General features: G+C 41.2%; 1 protein-coding gene across 1 annotated transcript in view; it reads left to right on the forward strand.

Annotated features, from left to right (window-relative positions):
* The first annotated feature begins 8,233 nt into the window (after positions 1 to 8,233).
* Positions 8,234 to 23,774, forward strand: part of LOC118797330 (SH2B adapter protein 2) — a 47,492-nt gene continuing 31,951 nt past the window's right edge. Inside the window, exon 1 of the mRNA XM_036556659.1 lies at positions 8,234 to 8,423. The gene's annotated coding sequence lies outside the window, so the exon portion shown is untranslated. The remainder of the gene's footprint in view (positions 8,424 to 23,774) is intronic.

Here is a 23,774-nt window from a genome sequence, read left to right on the forward strand (position 1 = left end):
AGTGCTCCCCGGAGAGATCCTCTCCTTGAAGACCAGTGCAGCTGAGGAGGCCGAGTCGCCTTTGGGCAAACAGACTTTCCATTTCCTCTGTATGAATTACTGAAGAATTAAGCCTGTGTTTCGTGGCAAATGCAGTGATGTTCATCCTCAGAAGAACAAAGACGCAAACCCTCTCTCACACCTCACAGACCTCAGACCAACATGATGCTACCAGTGCTGAGCGTGGTTGCCATGGCATTCCCGTTTGGTGCGTGTGCCCATGCGTATACATGACCCCCCCCCCAACCCCACCCTCGTCAATTCATCCTTCCGGCAGAAAACAGCTGAAGGATCAATAAGGTCCTGTGGAGGCTGAACCCACAGCACTGCTGCTCTGGGTTACGGCCTCATGGTGCTTCTGTTATTCTCTCTGTTTTAAGCTACTGAATGTAGCTGCATTATATCAGTGCTGGAAGAAGCCTTTCCATTCACTTTCATTCACTCCCATTGTCCAGATTCAGTTCAGTGGACTCAATGGGCTTCTTTTACGCTGGATTCTGGGTTCTGTGTAAAGATGGTTTTGTGAAAAAAAAAAAGATACAAACTATATAGGAAACCATCCTCCTACTCCTCCTTCTTCTTCTTCCTATTCTTCTCTTTTATCCTCTTCCTTTTGCTTCTTCTTTTCCTCCTTCTTTTTTGTCTTCTTCTTCTTCTTCTTCTTCTCCCTTGTCATCTCCTCCTCCATAGATACATACCTAGATGCCATGTTGCCTGTTGTTCTCTATCTGAGGCGATATGTCTGCGCGTCCGCCATGTTGGAGCGGTCAAGATCCGCTTGTGAGCAAATTCACTTGTATTGAGAGATGAAGAGTCTCAGGATTAAATCAGCCATAACGTCCTTATTACTTAACCAATTTTCACCAAATCTGTTTTGTTATAATTCTCAGACACAGATAAATCTAGGCTGCATGGGCTGCTCTCGGTAGCTTTTATGTCTATAATAGCTGATCATGATAACTAGCCGCCCGGACAGGCAGGAAAGTATTTAGTCTGCATCTGATGTTAAAAACCAAGTTTAGCGCAAGAAACATAATCAGACACACATCAGCAAATCCATCAACGTGTGAAACACTTCTAATCTTAATACACATAAAAATAAAATAAACCCCCAAACCACGGTAAGAAGGACGAAGCTGAAGTTGGCTTCCTATTCACCAGCTTCGTGTTCGAGTTTTCCTGTTCCACCTTAAATGGTGCAGCCGTCACTTTCTGCTGTCTGAAGCTGCACCATTTAAGGTGGAACAGGAAAATTCTAACAAGAAGCTGGCAAATAGGAAACTAACCTCAGCTTCGTTTAAGACGGTGCTAAAGTTAATCTATTATGAAGATCTACATGGATTAAGGAATGCTGTAACTTACCGAGCCACAAAGCACTGAACATCACTGTGAATAAATAACTACTACATAAAGTTAAGATCCCCTGAATAGACTATTAAATGAAATAGGCTTAATATAAAACCAGAGAACATTCCTCCGTTATTTAATCCTTTCCCGCTTTCTGAGTGTGATATTCTTGAAATAGTGTAATTTTGGACAGTATCTTTCTTAAACTGCCGCTCTGTAATGGTACTGAATGCAGTCCAGCAGCGATGTTGACCGCCCTAAAACGGCGGCACCGTGGACGTGCCTGGCTGGACCCAACACGGCATCTAGGTATGTATACCTATGTCCTACTCCTCCTCCTCCTCTTCCTTCTTCTTCTTCTTCTTCTTCTTCTTGTTTTTCTTCCCCCTCCTTCTCCTCCTCCTTCTTCTTCCCAGATAGCAGACAGTTTTGGGCCGATTCTGGCTTTCCTATGTGAGTGTTGGTTGACTGCCAGGTAGATGTTAGACATGTGGGCCAGAATAGGGCCAGATCCTGGACAGCTTCATCCCGTTTTGCCTCGTGTCTGCATTTGTGGGACAATTCTGGCATGAATGTTGTGGACCAACAATGTAGTTGGGCCAGACTGGGGCCAGATTTGGGCCATATCCTTGAGTTCTTCTCACTTTACAATGTGTGGGCCAGATCAGGGTTGAGGACCCAGCCGTATATTGGGCCAGAACAAACCAGACAAATTTTGCTAACTGGGTCCTCCTCCTTCTCCTCCTCTTTCTTCTTCTTCTTCTTCTTCTCCTCCTCCTCCTCCTCCTCCTCCTCCTTCTTCTTCTTCTTCATCTTTTTCTCTTTTGTTATCTCCTCCTCCTCCTCCTCCTCCTTCCTCTTCTTCTTGTTTCTTTTTTGTTGTTTATCTTCTTCTGCCACTTTTCTTCTCTTCCTTCTCCTTCTTTTTTATCATCTTCTCCTTGTTGTTGTTGTTGCTGTTCTTGTTATTGTTTGTACTCTTCTTATGTTTTTCTTCTTCTCTTCCCTCTCTACCTCCTGCTCCTTCTTTTCTTTCTTCTTCTCTTTAATCTTTTTCTTCTACTCTTCCTCCTCCTTCGTCTTCTTCTTTCTCTCCTTCTTCTCTTTTGCTATTTCCTTCTCCTCCTCCTCCTCCTTCTTCTTTGTAAAACGGAACTTTATAAAGCAGTCTTCAGTTTGCTGCTATATAAATATAGTTATTATTATTAGTATTAGTATTAGTATTAATCATGCCTGAAGACACTGTATCAGTGTGTAAGTGTGCTCTGACGAGGCTGCTGACCACTCTGAGTGACTGCAATGCTGGTTGTCGTCACATGTGATGAGAAAAACACACGAGACAGTAAGAGACTCTGTGTTTATGTGTGTGGATGAGTGTGTATGGGGTTTAAAGACTCTTCTGCTCCTCTCTTCATCCCTCGCTCCTCTCCTCTCCCAGCAGGCCTCCTCCTCCTCCTCTTCCTCTCAGTCTCTCTCAGGATTCTGTCTGAAAGCCCACACTGTGAGAAAGTGTGAGGGGGTGAGCGCTGCAGATCACTGCTTCTCTTCCCTTTTACAGCAGGACACACAGTCAGTCAAAATGCAGTGTGTGTTGTGTTAGACAGTGTTAAAGCCACGATCAGGGCTTCAGAAAAACAAAGCCTGGCAAAAATCAGTTTTCTGAATCACCGAAAACATAATATTTGAAAAACCACAGAAGCAGCATCATTATTACTGTAAACAACACAAGTCTGTAAAATGCTGATTGGGTCTTTAACTGCCAGACAGCATTAGAGCTGCTACAGTGAGGAACTCTTCACAGCAGACTTGTTCATAAAAGGCTGTACATCTGTGCTCAGTTCTGATAGTTTAACCCTTGGAAGCTGCCAGTTATGACTGTCGATAGCTACAGTAGTATGCAAAAGTTTGAGCGCCCCAGTCGTTGATGTTTTGTTGATTTTCTAAGTGTAAATATATAAACAAGTCCTTTACAGAGAATGCACTTCTGCATAATTTAATACTCGATTTAATTAGAATATAAAATGTTTTGCTATTTTTGCACATTGTTCCCTGTAGCAGGTGTATTATTTTATTTTCACTTAGAAAATATTAAAAAATGCACTGACCAGGGGGCCAAAATGCCAAAAAACTGTACATAGAATATTTGTTTGTTTTAATGTAGAAAAAAATGACAGAAATTTTACAAAAACTTTTTACATTAACTTCAAATCTCTTCTTCTACTCACAAACTTGAATATGGTTTAAATGTAGACTCTGCATATCCATACACCTATGCAACAGCTGGAGATATTCAGGGACTTAACACAGATGGAGGCCCACAGTTCTAAAATGTCATATACCGTTCCTCATATTCGACCAAACAGTCTGGCCAGATACAGACAGGGTTAAATGTCTGTCCTGAGGTCACTTCCGTGCTACTCTGTGGTTTTCTTTCCGTCTGGATTGGCCATGTCAGTGGGCTGAATCATGTACTGTTTTTGATTGGCCAACCTACGAGAGACACTGACTTTAATTGAGTCACTGACTAACTGAGGGACTGACTGATACCCAAAGTACATGTATGTGCAAGCATCGTTTGAGACCAACAGTATGTGGCAGTATACACTTAATAAAATGAAGTGATTTCATTGTTAAATGTACGATAAAAACCAAAAAAAATTGAGCTTGAGCTGTCTTACAATTTTTTAGTCTTTCAGGTGAGGATAAAATCATAAGCCATGAGTATCACTAAGTGCACCAGAATGTAAACTGGAATTTCATTCTAAAATGTCCAATGTTATATTTTACAGTGACCACTTTGCAAAGAGCTCCAGTGTAACATTAGCTAACTCACAAGTTTTAATGCTAGCACAATTAGCCTATGCTAGCAGCTAGAAAATGCTCATATTTTTACACTCTCAGTAGAAAATACTAAATTTGTTCCACTTTATGCTGTAATCTGTGAAACTGCAGCAAACTGTAGACATCACATAGCAGTGGATAAGTATCAGTCAGGATCAGCCATGTCAGTGTTTTTCTCCCACCTCCCCAGACTGAATTACCTAATAATCCCATAACGAACACATATATAGGTCTTTTTTATTTTATTAAAGGTGTAGTAAGTGATTTTAATCCAATACACTTTTTGTCAAATTCAGCGGTTGGTTATCTTCTTACAGTCCACTAGCTGTCCATTCTGTATGCACACTGGAAACAAATCCAGTTTTTACACAGCCCTGGATCTGTAAACAGGAAAGGGAAAAGGAGGGGCAGGGGAGACTGTATATCTGGCACATGCTACATGTTGAGATGGCCAAGAAACAGCCAAAGAGGAGAAGATCTGAAGAAAAAAGCTTAAGAAAGAAGTGCTTAGATAAGGCAGGTGCAATGAGCCATGTTAACATCAGTGGAGAGACCTCCGAGAGTTGATGAGGCTGAAGTCAGCTTCCTATTCACCAGCTTCTTCTTCAGATTTTTCTGTTCCACCTTAAATGGTGCAGCGGTTACACTCTGGTGCCTACTTCAGCTTGAAAGGTCTGAAAAGGGATGAGGAGGTTGTTCTGTTTCTGCTTAAAGTTAAATTATTTTTGCTGTATCACAGAATCAGTAGGTCAGTATTGTTTTGTCTCATTTGCTAATGTTTGTGATGGCTAATCCCTGGTTAACTTTGCCGTTGTAGTGACAGTTTGATAACCAGCAACCTAGCTAACATTAGTTACACTGCTTGCCGCATCGCTGTTCACTCTAACTACATAACATACAAAGTTTGCGAAGAGTTTCATGGCCACGAAGATCTAAAAAACAAATCATCCAGCCCTGTGATGTTTACCATGGCAGAGCTTCTGAAGGAGCACTGAAGGGAGGAGTGTATTCGTTTTGATGTTAAGTTGAAATATCAACAATCTTTCTCCAGAACTGCTTACTGCACCTTTAATTTAGCAGGTTTTATTATTATTATTATTATTATTATTATTATTATTATTATTATTATTATCACTACTACTATTACTAGTAGTAGTAGTACAACCCTGTTTACAAAAAAAATTGGGACGGTGTGTCAAATTCATCAAAAAAACAATGAAATTTTTAGTTGATTTTAGTTTCAACATTTGACATGTTGTCTTTGTACTATTAAATATAGGCTTAAATGATTTGCACATCATTGCATTCTGTTTTTATTTACATTTTGCGCAGCATCCCAACTTTTTGGAAACAGAGTTGTAGTAGCAGTAATAGTAGTAGTAGTATGATAAACAAATGTGTATTTATTGATGAAAAGTGGCTGGTAAAATATGTGCATCCACCAGAAACTGCAGATAGGTGCACTAAAATGTTATTATTTTTATAACCACTATCCATTTAATCATTATCATTTATATCCTGTACTGCAGACTGATAATTTTAGTGCCATCTGGAAGCACATTTCCATGATTTTCCATGTGGTTGTACCTTTTTTTTTACCTTTGTTTTGAAAAAAAAGTTTTTTGTTTTTTTTTTAACGATGATGTATTTAGTCTCCTGGTATGTGTCCATATCAAAATACTGGATGGTTTGGAAGAACCTCTTAATTCTTTTCTCAGTCCAGGTGGTAAAACTGTGTCTCCATCACAGGAACAGCTTTAGCAGGAGGAGAAGGAAAGCAAGGTTAATCAGAAAAGTGACCTCTGACAGACTGATAAAGGGATAATTATAATGACAGCTACAGATATGAAGCATTACTTTATATACACATATGAATAATACCATCATCTTTTAGTTTTCTATAAATACTGACCAGTTGTATCAGTGTTGGTTCCTTCTAATGTTAAATGCTGACATGGCCACATGCAGCACAAACCTCCTGGTTCATAGAAAATACAGCCCACTAGAAACTCACTCATCCTGCTGTAATGTTATTACCATCTGGACGTGAGAGTTTCATTACTGAGGAGACGTGTAAAAAGTGTATCACAGACGCCCCCCTGGTGGATTAATCCACTCTGAATAGGGCTAAAGCCTAAAATAAGGAGTATGAATAGTCTGTAGGATGCATTAAAGTGGACTTTGCACAGTCCTGCCTGTATTTCCAGTAAGTCTTTGTGCTCTTGTAAACCCTTTACATTCAGTTCTCTCACAAAGCATATGGCACAAAATGTTTCTAAGCAATATGATTTATTCCGATTAATCCTTTTGCCTCAGTTTTTGGCTGTGGTGGGATTTTCCTGCTTATTTGCTGATTTCGGAATTATTTATCTTGGATATAAGGCTTGGTCGAGACAAGAGACGGTGCATGGAGAGTCGCATCTAGATTCAGATTAATCCCGAGCCCAAATCCTCCCAAGCTCCTCTTACAGAAGCGCCTACAACCGACTGATGAGTTTCCTGGCCGTTGCCCGGGCGCTGATCCGAGAAGATCCTGGACGCTGTGTTTATAGTATATTACAGTGTTTCCCACTCCATTCCTGGACCCCCAAATGGTCCACAAATGCTTTCAGCATGCAGGTATTCAGCATGCGGAGGGGTCTGATGTGAGGACTGACCTGGAAATCTGGAGTTCAAAAAATGATTAAATGTCTCAGAGAAAATGTGCCTCCTAACAACCACCTGGAAGGCCTGGTAGACCCCAAACCTGCCCCCATCAGATAAACAGCACTTAAAGCTTTCATCTTTGAGAGAGAGGAGAAAATCAAGCTGCTTCAGATCTGAAAACATCCACAGGTGTTTCTCTCCATTCTTCCACTGTGAGAAGACGACTCAGCGCTATGAGTCTGAAAGGATGTGTAGCTGTCAAGAAGAACCTCACTGAGAAAAGGAGACGGACACACCAAACAAAGAAGCTGAACAATGGACTGACCACCCCAGAGTCCAGACCTCAGCACCACTGAATGTGTTTGCTTACTTCAGAAAATGATCAACCAACTTCTAACACTGAACTTTGGAGGTGTGTCTGCAGATTTACTTAAGTAACTGAAATCGAGTCACAAAGAAAACACTGGAAAATCCGTGAGATGTGTTGCTTTTCCACTGTTTACAGGCTTTAACTTCTGTTTGGCGCTGCTGCCATGGTAACGCTGAATGATGGCGCACGCGCAGTGGAAAAAAAGCACATGAATCTGAGCATCACATTAAGGTCAGATGGCCATGAGTCCGATCTAGAACCACATATGAAAGTGACTCAGGTCAGATTTGAAAAGATCAGATTTGCGTGTCCACACAGTCCTGAAAACATCAGATCTGAGTCACATTAGGGCAAAAAAATCTGATTTGTGCCACTGGTAATGTGAATGTAGCCTTAAGGTGGAACAGGAAAATTCGTACAAGATGAGCTATCGTCTCTGACAAGGTGGACTGACAAGGTAGAAGTGTCTAATAGAGTGGACAGTGAGTGGACACAGTGATTAAAAACTCCAGCAGCACTGCTGTGTCTGATCCACTCATACCAGCTCAACACACACTAACACACCACCACCATGTCAGTGTCACTGCAGTGCTGAGAATGATCCACCACAAATAATACCTGTTCTGTGGTGGTCCTGTGGGGGTCCTGACCACTGAAGAACAGGGTAACAAAGTATGCAGAGAAACAGATGGACTACAGTCTGTAACTGTAGAACTACAAAGTGCTCCTATGTGGTCAGTGGAGCTGATAAAATGGAGGCTGAGTGTAGATACAAGGAGGTGGCCTGCTTTTTGAATGAGGGGCAGTACAGGGCAGCCAGTCAGAACAGAGGTCATTTACATAAAAAATGCAAGATACTAAAAATATATAGGATATGAGCCCTTTAAGCTTCAGTGTCCCACCTTACCTGAGCTCACCCCGCCCGCGCGGCCCCTTTAAGACAGAACTGAGTCGAATGTGAGTCCGCGGGCGCCCCCTGTGTGCTGCAGCGCGCGCACAGAGACAGACGGACATGAAGCTCGTGTAGAAAAGCAGACCAGTGCTGCTGCTGCTGTTTTTATTGAAGTCGCTCTCCACGCTGCTGGACTAAACATGCTTCACTGACGGACACCGACAGCTGCACCGGGCCGTGACCGCGTCCATCCACCGACGGCGTCATGCACTGACTCGGATGTGAGAGGTGAGCACCGGGGCGCGCGCAGCCTCTCTTTCAGAGCACTGCCATGGACTCTCCGTGTCAGCCATCCTCTGTAGCCCTTCATCGGTGGTCAGTTTCTGACCGTAGAATCGCTCTTGGCGGGGTGGTGGTCCACTTTACGTGCGTCAGCCCCCCAAAACAGCGCCACCGTGCCTGATGTCCTCGCACCGTGTCAGTGTCACTGATGTGCTTAGAACGGTCCACCACCCAAAGGTGCTGTACATCTGCTCATCTGGCCTGCACTCTTAAAAAGAGGGTTCTTTAAGGGCTCTTTAGCAAAGGCAGTGGTTCTGTGTAGAACCATGACTTCTGTATGGAGCCATTTGCATGCTCTCTGCATGGTGAAATGGTTCTTCAGATAATATCTGGTGTAAATAGTTCTACATGGAACCTTTTTGAAAATGGTTCTATATAGCACCTAAAAGGGTTCTTATATTGTTACAGTGTCCAGTTTGTATACAATAGAACAATCATTTTAGGTGCTATATATAACCATATACAGCACATTCTCCATCAGCCTAAAGAACCATTTCACCATGCAAAGAACCCTTGAGGCATGCAAATGGTTCTGTATAGAACTCATGGTTCTACATAGAACCATTCTCTTTACTAAAGAACCCTTGGAGGACCCTCTCTTTAAGCGTGTGCGATGCATACTTCCATAAACAAGCTGGTTATCCTGCACTGTGTTGCTGAAGCGGAGGGGCTTCAGGAGGGGGTGGGGGTCGCTGCAAAGGGGCTTTTCTGCCTAATCCTGTTAGGGATAGGAGTAGGGGTTAGAGGGGGATGTGAGGTACCATAAGCTTCATAAACCACGAATTGTGCACACAATTAGCATAAGCGCTCGACGACCTTGGCTGATGTGCACGGATGTGAGCACGCGAGCCTCATTCACGCTCTTAAAGAGACACGCACGAGCTTCATTCATGAGAAACACGGCGTGAACCGAAAAGCCTTTCGGGGCTCCGGCTGTTGGCTGGCTTTCTTGTTAGAATCGTCCGTTCCACCTTAAATGGTGTAGCGGTTACGTGTATCAGTAGTTACATGTAACCTTAAATGGTGCGTTATTAACGTGTAACTGCTGCACCATTTAAGGTGGAACGGACAATTCGAATTCAAAAGCCAGCCTAACTTCAGTCTGGTTAGTCGGTGCGAGCTCGCGGGGCCATCTGCACCGTGCTGCTTGCGGAGGGAGCGCGCTCTCGCGCCCTAATCGCGCCAGGTGGGAAGTACAAGCGCGAGCGGACAGGAAGTCAGCGTGCATCACGACGCAGCTCTCCCACGCCGCGCGGCCCTTTCTAAGCGAGGCCGTGCAACTGATGCGCGAGGAGAGAGAGGTGGCCAAGCTACAAAGGTCGGAGTGTGCACTGAATATTACATGTTGATGAGCGTGTTGAGCCGATTCAGGAACACAACATACCTCTGTCTCTCTCTGTCTGTCTCTCTCTGTCTGACTGTCTCTCTCCCTCTGTGTCTGTCTCTCCCTCTCTCTCTCTCTCTCTCTCTCTCTCTCTCTCTCTGTCTCATGGTCTATCTCTCTCTCTCTCTCTCTCTGTCTGACTGTCTCTCTCTCTCTCTCGCTCTCTCTCTCCCTCTCTCTCTCTGTCTGTCTCTCTCTCTCTCTCTCCCTCTCTCTCTCTCTGTCTGACTCTCTCTCCATCTCTCTCTCTGTCTGACTGTCTCTCTCTCTCTTTCTCTCTCTCTGTATGACTGTCTCTCTCTCTCTCTGTCTGTCTCTCTCTCTCCCTCTCTTCTTTCTTCTTTGTCTTTCTGCCATCCATCCCCTCCTCCTTTAGTTCTTTCTTTCTTGTTTTCTTGCTTTTGTTCTTTCTTTCGTTCTTTCTTTCAGTCTTTCTTTCAGTCTTCCTTCATTCCAGTTTTTCTCCCTTTCCTTCTTCCTTCCTTCTTCTTATTGTCTTTCTGCCATTCATCCCCCTTCCTCCCTTAGTTCTTCCTTCATTTCTTTCTTTCTTTCTTTCTTTCTTTCTTTCTTTCTTGTTTTCGTTCTTTATTCAGTCTTTCTTTTAGTCTTTCAGTCTTTCTTTCAGTCTTTCAGTCTTCCTTCATTCCAGTTTTTATGCCTTCCTTCCTTCTATCCTTCCCTCCTTCCATACTTCTTTCTTTCTTTCTTTCTGTCCTCCTTCCTGTCTTTCTGCCTTTTTCTACCATTAGTACTGTTATTACATGACCTAGTACACTTACACTGGGGGAGGGATTAATTAGAGATGCAGGCAGCGATACTGTCTGTCTGTCTGTCCGTCTGTCTGTCCGTCTGTCTGTCCATCTTTCTATCTTTCTTTCTTTGAATCCCAAATGGCTCAGTTTTAACCTTATAGTGCACAATTATGACCTTCAGAAGTGCCCTATATATAAAGTAAGGAGCAAATTGAGACACTGTTTGGGTGCAAAAGCTGTTGTTTAATATTTTTTTAATTTCTTATTTTAGGGATTAGGATGCCCAGTGAGATTTAGTCTTCCTTTCCTTCATTTAGTTGCTCTCTTTTAGACATAAAATGCCCTATTTACACGTAAAAACCATTTTTCGTGACCTTAGTGCACTATATAGGGCGCAGGGAGCCACATTTCTTTCTTTCTTCTCTCGCTCTCTCTCTCTCAGTCCCGAATGGCTCCAGATTGCATATCTAGTGCATTATTTGAGCCTAAGCCAGTGTTTACAGGGTCTAGGAAGCCACTTGAGATTCTACCTTCCTTTGTTTTCTCTTTCATCTCTTTCTTTCTTTCTCCTTGCTGTTTACCCTCTTTTCTTTTTCACTCGTCCTTATCCTGCTTTCTCACACGTTTATGCTCTGTTGGCCGTGAAAACAGAGTGAACTGCTTTGATGAGTCAGTCCGGTCGGGCCTCCACCTTTCCGGGGCGACTATGTTGGTCTTGTGACGGACGCAGAAGGTGAATAAAGGGGCCCGGCTGCTCTGTGATCTGATAACTGAGCCTGTCTCTGTCGATTGGCCAAAAACATCTCCCTCGGTCTGACTGAGTGCGTTTGCAGCGTTGTCACCTGGCTCAGGAAGAGAGAGAAGACAGCGCGAGTGTGGTTGGTTTGCTTTGTCTGCGCGATTAGAATCGGTGTTTGAACATGTGCTCAGGTTTTTGTTTTCGCCTGTACTTTGTTGGATCTGCGTGTGGAAGCGGTTGTATGTACATTAGGGCTGCAACAAACTAACTCGACTAATTTGATAGTCAAATAATCTGTCGATTACCGAAACGAATAATCGATTATAATCGAATAATCGGATTATAAATCATTTCATTACCAAATGATTCTTATGTAGATATTGGCTTTTAAGTTTCGCTTGAGGTTGTTTTATGCATTTGCTAACTAACAGTTTCCAGTTTTTCTGCCTTCCTTCCTTCCTTCTTCTTTCTGTCTTTCTGCCATCCATCCCCCTTCCTCGTTTAGTTCTTCCTTCATTTCTTTGTTTGTTTCTTACATGCATTCTTTCTTGCTTTCGTTCTTTCTTTCAGTCTTTCTTTCAGTCTTTCAGTCTTCCTTCATTCCAGTTTTTCTACTTTCCTTCTTCCTGCATTTCTGCAGTCCATCCCCCTTCCTCCTTTAGTTTTCCTTCATTTCTTTCTTTCTTTCTTGCTTTCTTGCTTTCTTTAAGTCTTCCTTCATTCCAGTTTTTCTGCCTTCCTTGCTTCCTTCCTTCTTTCCTTCCTCTGCCATCGTGCTGTTGTTAACTCGCCAGTAACATTAAGCGCTAATATCAAAACATTCCTAGTAAGCGCGAGAAAGATACGTAACAACGTCACCAACTGATCGACTACTAACTAAATTGCCAACTAATTTGGTCGTCAATTTTAGTCAAATATATACATATATATTGAGTAATCGTTGCGCTTCTAATGTACGTGTGAGAGTTTGTTGCCACGTGTTGGTAATGTGGCAGGGCTGTGTACACCCGAATGGTCAGAGCTAATCTTAGAAAGCATGTCTGTGCCCACCATCCCTGGGGTGCTTGCATGCCATTACCAATCTCCTCTCTTCTGCTGCACAAACTGTCCAAGTGGGTTTTATCCAGGCTTTCTCTCTGTTAGCATTTGCATCTTTGAGGATGCACCTGGTCCAAGTTAAAGACATGGAGATGAGGCTGCCTGTGCACATGGCTCCGCCTTTAAAGGAACAGTTTGGCAAAAAATCAGATTTACACATTTCACACCTTACCTCAAACGTAGTCGTTCAAGACACGTTTGGTGTTTAAAGTTTCCTTCTTTAGTTTTGCGTTGAAGCTACGGATCTAATGTAGCTAACAAGTAAGGGAAGTTTAGCCTACCAATTATCATCAAGCTAACTGCATTCCTAAATCATTACATACTTGCCTCAAACAGTGTCAGTGTGTTAAGTAATCTACATTAGACTTGCTTATGTGGTTCCCGACACTCTGTGATGTTCTTTGTTACCCATAAAATAGACTAGATAGCTAAGCGTTCACCCTGTCATTTGAGAGATTTTAAGTTTGATCCACAGCAAGTGGAGTCCAAGAAGATTATAATTGTCTTCTCTCTCTGTCTGGGTGGGTAGGATGGTCTTTCCTCTTCACCATCACTCAGCACAGTGCTAGCCAACACTGGCTTCAGTTGTCTAATCTAACAGAATTAGCAGTTAGTGTTCTCCTCCAAGCGTGTTGAGCTTTCCAGTGAAGTTAAAAAATTATATAATGGTATAATTAAGAATACTAACAGTTCCTGTAAATCACTTTATAGTGTATTTATGTCTTTTTTTCTAATGAAACTATTTTGGATACTTAAGTAAACCTTTTTGTAGATTAACAGTAGCAGTGAATGTTGTTTCACATGTGAAAGTCACTTGTCTCATATGTGCATCTCTTACAGTCAAGCCTTAATCTACGAGCATCAGACGCTGCTGGAATTTGGTAAATATAACAGCCGTTCGCATTATTAGCTTTAGCTGAGAAGCTGAGGAGCCTGCAGCATCACCTGAAGCAGCTGGCTAAGCGAGGAGTGCCCTTGGCCCTAGATGAGACATTGACTAGTCTCCATGCTAGGCTAACAGCTACCCCCAAGAGACTGGCTTTTCCTTCCAGTCTCTTTTCCCTTGTTAACTTATTAACTCATTAAAGTCTGATGTTGCTCTTTAGACAATAAACTGAACTAACTTTCCTCAGGATGCAACTCGCTGTGTGAGAGTTGAGGGAATCAGTGTGTTTTGCACTGTTTGTACGTCACGTTATCTGCACTTACTTGCATAGCAGTATAACGGTAATGACAAAATGAATAACTTAAAAAGAATTTCAACCGGTTTACCTGATGAACTGGAATATCGCCCTCTACTAATGCGGTGGGGCTTCAAGTGTCTCAGAGGAAGCATGTTAATTAATATGTTAGTCCTCCTAGCACTGGTGGTATTGTGTGATTGGGGGAGTCCTACCTAGTGGGTGGAATTGGATATGACTAAACTGGGGAGAAATTGGGGAAAAAAAAATCCAAAATAAATAAATAAATAAACAATATGTCAATCCTACCACTGCATATATAAAGTCTCAAACACTATTAATCTCTGATTTATCACTAGATAAACAAAATGTGCCCAGGCTGTGACGCTGGTTCTGTGCTCTGCGAGTTGAACGGCTCCATGGGAAATTGACTTCTGTGATTGTAATCGCAGGGAAACGTTAGACACATATGAAAAGGCTCCAGCGTGTGGTAGGAGTTCCCCCTAAGGAGCATTCAGGGACAAAGCAGCTCATAGAAATGTTTCCAGCGCACAGACGGGCAGCTGTATTTTCCTTATGATAACATCCAGGCCTCCGCACCTAACTACAGCCCATTACCGCGGCCACCGCTGGCTTCAGATCAGCCAGAGGGTTTTGTGGACGTCGTGATTCTCCTCAGTGCCGCACAATCAGTCGTGTGTTGTAACCATGGTTTTTTGTCTCCATCAAATAATTAAATATAATTATTCACTGCAGTATTAGTGAGCTTAGCTAACTTGAGCAAACTGGCTAACAGTGGATGATGTTTTTAACCGACTCTGGTACATCAAATCGCGTTTCCAGGTAGGCTTAGATCTTTCTGGGTGCATTTATTATTTATTTTGACTATATTTAGCGTTTTAAAGATTCACTCAATTAAATGCCAAGCCTTATTTGATTCAAAGATGAATACAAATGAAAGAATATAGACTTAAAGCTGTTTTTGCATTGATTTAAATGGGAATTCTTGTTTGAAGTGAAATGGTTCACTGTAGAGAAACTTACTGAATCAGATCTTTACAGTGGTTGTGATAGAAACTCGCAAACTATAGCCATTTTGTTTCCTATCAAAAACCACCAGTAAACCTACACGTTTTCTGAGTTTTATATGTAATGTTGACGATAAATCAGTGATAAATCTGAAAAAAAAGGACCGCTTTGCCTCTTAACACTTCAAACACATTAAATCTCCAGACATCTGGTTCCTGTCGCCACCACTGTCGACAATTCTGACTCATAAGGTTTCACACTGAATGACATTGACGTCATTTAGAGGATAAATGATTTAATTATGGAAAACTCCCGAAAGTTCAGCGTGAGTCCCCTTCAAAATGATACAGTGCAATAAAACAATGTTGTATTTTGCCTACATAATTGTGATACATAATTACATTTTTATTTTGAATAAAATATTACATATTTTACATTGCTATTATCGTTTTAGCAGTTATCATTGCAGCCCCAGTGCTGGGTCAGTGTGCTGATCTCCGGTCAGTCATAATGGACAGTCAGAGTGGTGGAAGTGCTGTAAAAGTGATGCTGTACCCTCTGCACTCTGGAATCCTCATTACACCCCACCCCCACTTCCGCTCGGTCACCCGTGCGACCCGGAGAGGGACGTTTAAACATACACACACATATAAACACACACACACGTACACAGATTGTTTTAGCAGCTGGAATGGAGAGCAAAAACTCTCTCTCTCTCTCTCTCTCTCTCGCATCAGTAGTTTTGGTGCAACACAATTTTTTATATATAACAGTCGTACAGTGTCAGAAACCTCCTAAATAAGTCCTATTTGAGATTCAACTCAGTGCAGTTTCAGACAAGCATGTGAAGTCTTCATTTCTATAGCACATTTAAAAGACAACAAGTGTCGGCCAAAAAGCTGCACAATAATATCAATTAAAATAACCACTGCTAACTAATCAAAACGTTACAGTACGTTGATCAAGGAAAAGAAATAACAACATGCAAACAAAATAAATTGAATAAAAAGCAATAAAACAAAAGGACAAAATAAAAAACAAAATAAAATACAATAGAAGAGCTACACTGGCAAGACAGAACCAACCAAGACAGAACAGATACAGAGTGCATAATCATTAAAATGACTCGAATGCCTGAGAAAATAGATGCGTTTTAAAATTTGACTTAAAAACCTCCATTGTGGGAGATTTCTTTATGAGAAGCGGAAGACTATTCCAGAGTCTTGGGGCAGCTATAGAAAAGGCCCTTTAAATCTCGTCCGAGACCGTGGAATGGCTAAGAGCAACTGGTTAGAAGATCGTAGAACTCGTGAGGTGGAATGGAAGCAGAGGAGGTCAGAGATTTAGGCATGCAGTTACCACAGTGCTAATTGGTTAGTATAAGTTTCCATTACTGTCAATGGTCTCTGTGGTCGTTCCTCAATATAACTTGTATACAGTGGAGCTGAATGGCTGACTGTCAACAAAAAAATGTGATTTTTTTTTTCCGCATAACTGTCACCTATGGCTGGCCAATAGGACAATATTTATTGTTTTTGTGATTAATTTGATCACATAATGCTTTTCTGAGCATGTTGTGGATATCTGTACTTAAAGAACACTGATCAATTCATGTTTCCTCAAGAACACAGCATAATTAGTCCCGTGTGATTGGATTTAGTGCAGTATATTATGGTGAAATGTTGAATAAAAATCATTGTAATTTTAGTACCTGGTAGTATTTTTCCATTTCTGGCCATTCCAACTCTATATTTAATGAAAAAAATAAATATTGTGACATACTGTGTAGTTTTATATTTTATAGATTATTATATTTCATATCATTATATTGTACTATTTATTTTATTATATATTATATTGTTACCAGTTCGCCTGCCTCTAATATCTCTTTTTAGAAGAGAATTTGTTGGTCTATATAAGTCCTTATAGGAAAGTCTGTCCACTCTGCGGCCACCTTGGCAGCGCACATGGACAGTTTTTTGCTACTCATACTCATACAAAGGCCCAATCCCATTGCTTATTTTCACCCCTGCCCCTTGTTTTCGAGTGTCTCCTTGCCCCTTGTGCACTGAATTACAGGGTGTAGTGATTGAAATCTTCCCTATGAAATGGGACCCTCAAATAAAAAGAGCATTACTTTATTAACAGGCTATTAGCGCTGCTCTGTAGGCGACCATGCCAGTCTGCAGTGATAGCAGAGGAGGGTAAAGTTCAGCTCCTCACTGCTGGGCTTTAGTTACATTTAGGACATCATATGCCTTCAAAGAGGGGGGCAATCATTTATTATCACCCACCGCTGATTCTTCAGTGAAATGAAGCTGAAGTCAGATATTGACCAGCTTCTTGTTGAATTTTCCTGTTCCACCTTAAATGGTGCACCAGTTACATTCTGGTTTTTTAGGTGTCAGAACTCCTGGACTATTTGAGGTGGAACGAGTAATTTAGCTAGTTAGCTACCAAGACATTGTTGATTTTTCATGCTTGTTATGAAGAAAATACATAATACATTGAAACAACATTAAACAAAGACAATATAATGGTTATCCTATTTTTTTAATGTATTTTTTATTTTCATGCAGCCATTTTGCCAGTTTTTCTTTTTTTCTGGGAATGTGGCTCTGGAAAACCTCCACTTAGAGGACCATGTTGCGCATTCTTCTTACTGTGACCTATTGACGAGTGGAGCAGGGAGGGTCTCTGAGCCAGCTGAGCATTTTCTCTCAATGATAGGTGAGAGTGGTGGGGGGGGGGCGGTGAAATATGATATTATTGATTAATATGATTTTTTTCCCTGGACGTTTCAGAGGCATGGCAATAGCCAATACATTTTAAAGGAAGGTTACGGAAAAACAAGAATGTTGTCTTTTAAACAATGTGATAACCCTGCTGAATAAAAATCATAGACCAGCATGAAGTCCATGCTGGGCTAAGCTGGTTTACGCTTGTCTAGTGCTGGTTTGGTCACCCAGAATGGCCATGCTTGTTCACCAGCATACCAGCAGTCAAAACACACATGCTGGCTTTGCTGGTGACCAGACATGCTGTTTATGTTCGGTTTTCTCTATGATAATGAATTATGCTTAATGTGAGCAATGAATAAGATCAGAAAGATCGACCTTGATTTCGAATTGACTTCCCTTAACTGGGAAGAGTTTGTCGCTAAATACAGTGTTGAAAATTGTGCTAAACTTCCCTGCAGTCTCTGAGAACTGTTATGAGAGCTGACCATGTTATGTGCTCATTAAGCTTTCCACAAGACCCAAGACTGACCTGTTCCTCTTTTCTTATTTCGCTGTAAGGTGGTAAGAGCTGGTGCTTTTGTCCACAGTACGCCACTGGTATTGACACACCAAGCTAAACTTGTGGACGAACGATTGATCGCTTGTCAGATCAGCATGTATGCTGTTCTTGTCCCTTTTTGACCTTCGTAAAGCCAGTCTTTCATTTAATGCGTTGAGTGGATTTAACCAGGACCAGCCAGCAGATGGAATTTAAATACTTTTAAGGTCCATTCAACGTCTGTTATTGTTTTTGTGTTAAATTCGTGGAAGTCTGTCTGAGTGGATGTCGACAGAGTTTCAGACAAACACTTGCTGATTGACTTTCTCATTTCCGGCTCCAAGGCCTGCCTCACAACCTGATCAACTGACACTTTAGCTTAGTCACACAGTCACTGAGACTATTTTCAGTGCATAATACTTGTAGGTTTGTGGGAGGTTTTTATAGCAGACAGCTTGCAGGTTGTGAAGGAAAATAGAAATGACTTGCATCCATATTCATAGCATCACTTGACCTGTATAAGTTAAGTGAGTTTTTTAATAATATGGTTGGAAAGCTGGACAAATATAAATAAATATCAAAAATATTAAAACCAAAGTATGCAGAGAAACAGATGGACTACAGTCTGTAACTGTAGAACTACAAAGAGCACCTATATAGCAAGTGGAGCTGATAAAATGGCCAATGAGCATAGAAACAAGGAGGTGGTTATAGTGTTATGCCTGATCGGTGTATGTATGTATGTACAGTACATTCTACATTCACAGACTATTCCTTCTCCCATTGAACGCATGGCCACCATTTCAAATAGTGCTGACAAATTGCAGCATGTAACATCACACATTGAGCATGAGTTTGCTTGTGTGTAAGACAATGTCCAGCTGTCACAAGACTGATCTTATCCTTGTTGACCACTGAATTGTGCTATACTTCAGTCTTCTTGTGTTTCAGGCCTTTAAATAACAGGTGATTGTGTTGAAGTGGTCTTCAGCATTAAAAACATACACTATAGGAACACACACTCTATGTTGTTTGAGGCTTTGTATGTGAAATGCTCCTGAAATGGGAACTGTTACATTTCTTTCGCTTCTTGGTTCCTCTTTTTACAGCTGATCTGAGGAAACAGGAATACTGAAACTATACCAGTTGGTTGACATATTCTCACATCCACTGCAGCCTCAAAGAGATTAGTGGTCACTAACGTCCGTTTGGTTGGTCAGTGAGCATTTGGAGCGGCCTACAATTGCATTTCCAGAGCAATGTGTGGCTCTTTTACTGTCCTGTTGCGGCTCCACAGCAGAATTAGATTTTTTGGTAAAAATAAAATAATCCTCCTTTGCAGTAAAATAAAGCTCTGCTGATCGTTCAACAGAGTTTTAATAATAAATAGTCTAAAACGCTGAAGTTAATATGGCCTATATCTGCTAATTCACCAGTTTTTAACCCTGAAGATTGGCGCACAGGCTGCTGGTCACCATAGCAACACAGACAGCAATCTCGCCTAGCTAGTAGCTAAGGAAAAGGTAAAGAGAAAGATTTAAGATGACCATTGATAATTTAGAGACAAATGGACTTAGCATTTATAATCACTCCACTGGTTTCCTGATATGTTTAATCTGCAACGAGAAAACTGACAAACACCAAAAAGTCATGAAGCTGAAGTCAGTTTCTCATTCGCCAGCTTCTCGTTCGAATTCCACCTTAAATGGTGCAGCAGTTACATCCCATCGTTTAAGGTGGACCAGGAAAATGCGAACAAGAAGCTGGCGAACATGAAACTGACGTCAGGCTTGTAAAAAGTCCAACGTTGAGAGACATTTTGCAAGCCGTTGTTCTCCTTTACGGAAAAGTTTCCTGCCGGAGATGTGAGAAAAGCGGCTGTAGCTAAAGCTTAAAGCGAAGAAAGCCTGCATTTCTGTTCGTATTATATTTTTAGCCTGTACTAGTACATCAGCGCATACTGAGACATATTTACAGTCAAGATGGTAAAATGAACATAAAATGTTGTGGCTCCCAATTTTGTTGAAAGGACAAAATGGCTCTTCTTAACATTTGGGTTGCCGACCTCTTGGCTAAATGGATAAACAATTAGTAATCAGTTGCTGCGTAATGAGCGGATTTGCATATTTGCATTTGGCAAAATCAGATCAGATGTGATTATAAAAGCTAGGCCTTTAGATTGAGCATATGTATGTGTCTCTATTGCCCACTGATTAGTATGTTAATAATATCATTAGCATGTACTTCATGTGTGCACTGTGTGGCTGTTTTCTACAGAAATCACAATATTAAACTTAGTATCATCAGATACTCAGAGGACTTGTATTAGAATCAGAGGCAAAATTTAGGGACAAATCAAGTCATGTAGCGCCTGTGTCCACTCTTGGGACAAATGTTACCTTTTAAAGGTCTACATTCTAGTGCTTTGAGCAGAACAACAGCAAGGCTTGGTAAGAGGGTCTCATGGCTTTCTGCTACAGCGTGGAGCCCCAGGCAGCCGTTCACACCGCCACAATGATCTGTCCATCACTCAGGCAGAAGAGAGGAAAGAGATGACTTGTGTGAAAAAGAACTCCTTCAGCAGATCTTACAAGGGCTGCTTATGTAAGGAGCGTCTGATATGGGCTGTCTGCTCCACGCAGTCTTCAGAGATTTCACACAGCCACAGTCTCCGGTTTAATATTTTCATCCAAGATTTCCGCCCTTCAGTGCTTTCCTCTCCGGGATACAGAGCAAAGGCTGAAATGGTAGCATACCTTTATGAGTTACACATTCATTTTAGACAACTTCTCAATTAACCAGGATTAATCAATTAAAAGTTGTATTTTTAAAAACAGTTACCTCAGCCAGTGAGCAGTACTGCTATCTTATGGTAAAAATAGAACCTGATGGACGCCAATTACATTTTAAAGGGTTTTTTAGCATATCTAGTTTCAAATAGTATTGTTTTTGTTATTGTTTTATAAGAATAACAATAGTTATTGTTTTAGCTGGAGATATTCACAAGTTGCTTCAAGTCCGAGTTCAGAGGATTTCAGTTTATTTTCGTCATTAGCTGATTGTACAAAAGTAAACCTCTACTAAAAACCTGTCAGGTTCAACACGGCTTCAAATAATACGACAGCATTTTAGGGCCGCTGTTAATAAAAATAAAAAAGTAGACTTCGAGAATAAAGTCAGAATATTTCGAGAAAAAAGTCATAATATTTCGAGAAAAAAGTTGTTGTATTTTGAGAAAAAAGTCGTACGATAATATATTTTGAGAATAAAGTCATACTACTTAGAGAAAAAAGTCGTACTATTTTGAGAAAAAAGCAGTAATACCAGGAAAGGTTGCAATATTGTGGCCAAAGACTTTGTAAAAGAAAGGCAGCACCTCCTCGTGTTAAATGAGGGGTGGTGAGTTGGTGGAGTTATACTTTCATATCGATTTCTCCCCATAAAGAAACACTCAGTCTCCTTGTCTCTCCTGCACATCAGCACCAGCCTGTTATTAGTATAAGAAATGGCTGAAACAGCTGAGCAGGAAACTGTGTTCATTTAGAATAAAGAGCCAGACGGACTTGGAGGAAACTGCCTGTCTGTGTTGTTGAAGGAGAATCTCAGGCAGGGTCGTCTACACGGCTATCGGGGGCTATATCTCCACACCGTTCAGAGAAGGCATGAAGTTTCACAGACAATGAGAATGATAATCAAGATGATCAACCACAAGCAGACAGGAGTGAGTGGAACTCCAGTACAGCATCCGAGACCCCAACGCGTTATTGCAGCCCCCTACAGTTAGCCCACTTTATCCTCCAAATATTATGACTTTTTTTTTTTTCAAAATATTACGACTTTATTCTCGAAGTCTGCTATTTTTATTTTTATTAACAGTGGCCCAAAACGCAGTCATAAAATAAGTGACTGCGTTTGAACTGAAGAGCCACATGCAGTTTAAAAAGAACTTGAAACTCTTGGTTAATCTGTAGTTTGTATAGCAAATATGTTTGCTAGCTAGCATAGTTGCCAATCCCGCTGAAGTTTAAGTAGGTTTTATAGGAAAGTAAACCTCAGCTATATTAGATGTTGCACTAGCTAGTAAGCTTGATTGAAACTGTATGCTAGTTGGCCATTTTTAGTTGTGTGGCCTGTTTGTCATTTACACACTGCAGTTACTGCATGTAGCGCTTCATTCCGCCAAAGTCCTTATAGGAAAGTCTGTTCACTCGGGGGCCCTCTTTGCTACACCATTGGGCAGTTCCAGCCATAAAAGACCAGACCACATTACTCGAAAGGCCAAACTACTGTTTAAAAAAAACATATTTAACATATTTAGTGGCTGTATTTACGTGCAAAGACTTTTACCATTTCAATTGAATACATTCCGAATATAGATTCAGACTGAGGTGTTTATTCTCACTCTACTCAACAATCTGATGGAAAATCTCAGTTTACATGCTCACTACAAGTAATCTGATCCAAAATTATGTGCGTGCGTAGAGAACCACTTAGTGTAGACGTTTCTATGACAACCAGCGTCCAGTCAGAGTGAGATGAGCAGCAGTGAGCAGCGCTCGTGTTTTTAATTACTTTAAAATGATGTCAGACTCAGGAAAACGTCCTTCACATGTCCTTATTAAAGAAGGCCGAGAGGAAGACACATAAGCTGGACGTCCGTCCCACCGCCGTCTTTTAAAGATCAGAGCATAAACTTCGTCTCCTCTGCAGACCAGTTTCTGCTCCGCCATGTTAAACAGTATAAACTTTCACTATGACGTGACGCACATGATCAGAACGGACTTAAACTTTCTGATTGGGAACGTAATCAGATACAGGCGTTTACACGGATATTATTCTTCTATTTAACGGATTATTATCCAATCAATCAGATAGAAATTGTATTCCGAATGGCCTCAATTGGACTAGTCTATTCCGGTTGAGGTGTAAACATGGATGTATTCTGTTCCGATTGAGCTAGTAGTTGGATTATTAACAGATTATCAGGGTGCATGTAAATGTGGCTAATGATAAAATCTGACAAAAACCTCATAAATAGTTTGTACATGCACAAAAAATATATTTTCTTGGGTTGTTCTGGCTACTGCACTACCTCCGATCTCCACAGTGTGGTGGGAGCTTTACCCACAGTGACAGCACTGACAGTCAAAGTCGCACACGTAAGATTAGCAGTTCTAAATTTCAAATTTCATGGTTTTTTTTTCTGATGCTGAAATTTAAGTCAGTTGCGATTGAGTCTCAAATCAGTTAACGTGTAAATTGAGTCCCCATTAGGCCTGGGTGACGTAATCAGATATAGTTGATGATTGACAAGTAACCTGATGATGATGCTTAAACGGCGATAGTCGGCATTTTGGGAAAATAACAGAGAATTAGAGAGGGCTAATTTATCGCTAAACAGCTTGCTAAGTATGTTGGGAAAATGGGGTTCACTCCGCTATGCACTGTAATGCTAGCATTACCTACCCCACAGTTCTTCTACTTCTACTTACTTTACATTAAGTTTAACATGAGTGCGTGGAACCAAAATAACACTGTCATGCTTTAGAACTTCAGCTCACTTTGGAACTTCAGCTCACTTCAGTGTGGCTTAATGCAGTAAAACAACCAAGCTGAAGTGACTAGCTGTCACTCTAGAGCAGCTAGCTCCAACCCTGGAACTCATCTATAACCAGAAAACAGGAACAGAACGTCAAATATTATGTACGCAAAATGTTTTATATGTGTAACGGCTGAATTCCAGAGTGACTCCGCCATAACGATGGAAAACACCTCTTATTTTTTATACGTAAAGCACGTGAGTGTGGCTTTGGGAATCACTTGCAGTCTGAA

Source organism: Colossoma macropomum, unplaced genomic scaffold, assembly GCF_904425465.1.
Source record: "Colossoma macropomum unplaced genomic scaffold, Colossoma_macropomum, whole genome shotgun sequence".
Taxonomy (NCBI): domain Eukaryota; kingdom Metazoa; phylum Chordata; class Actinopteri; order Characiformes; family Serrasalmidae; genus Colossoma; species Colossoma macropomum.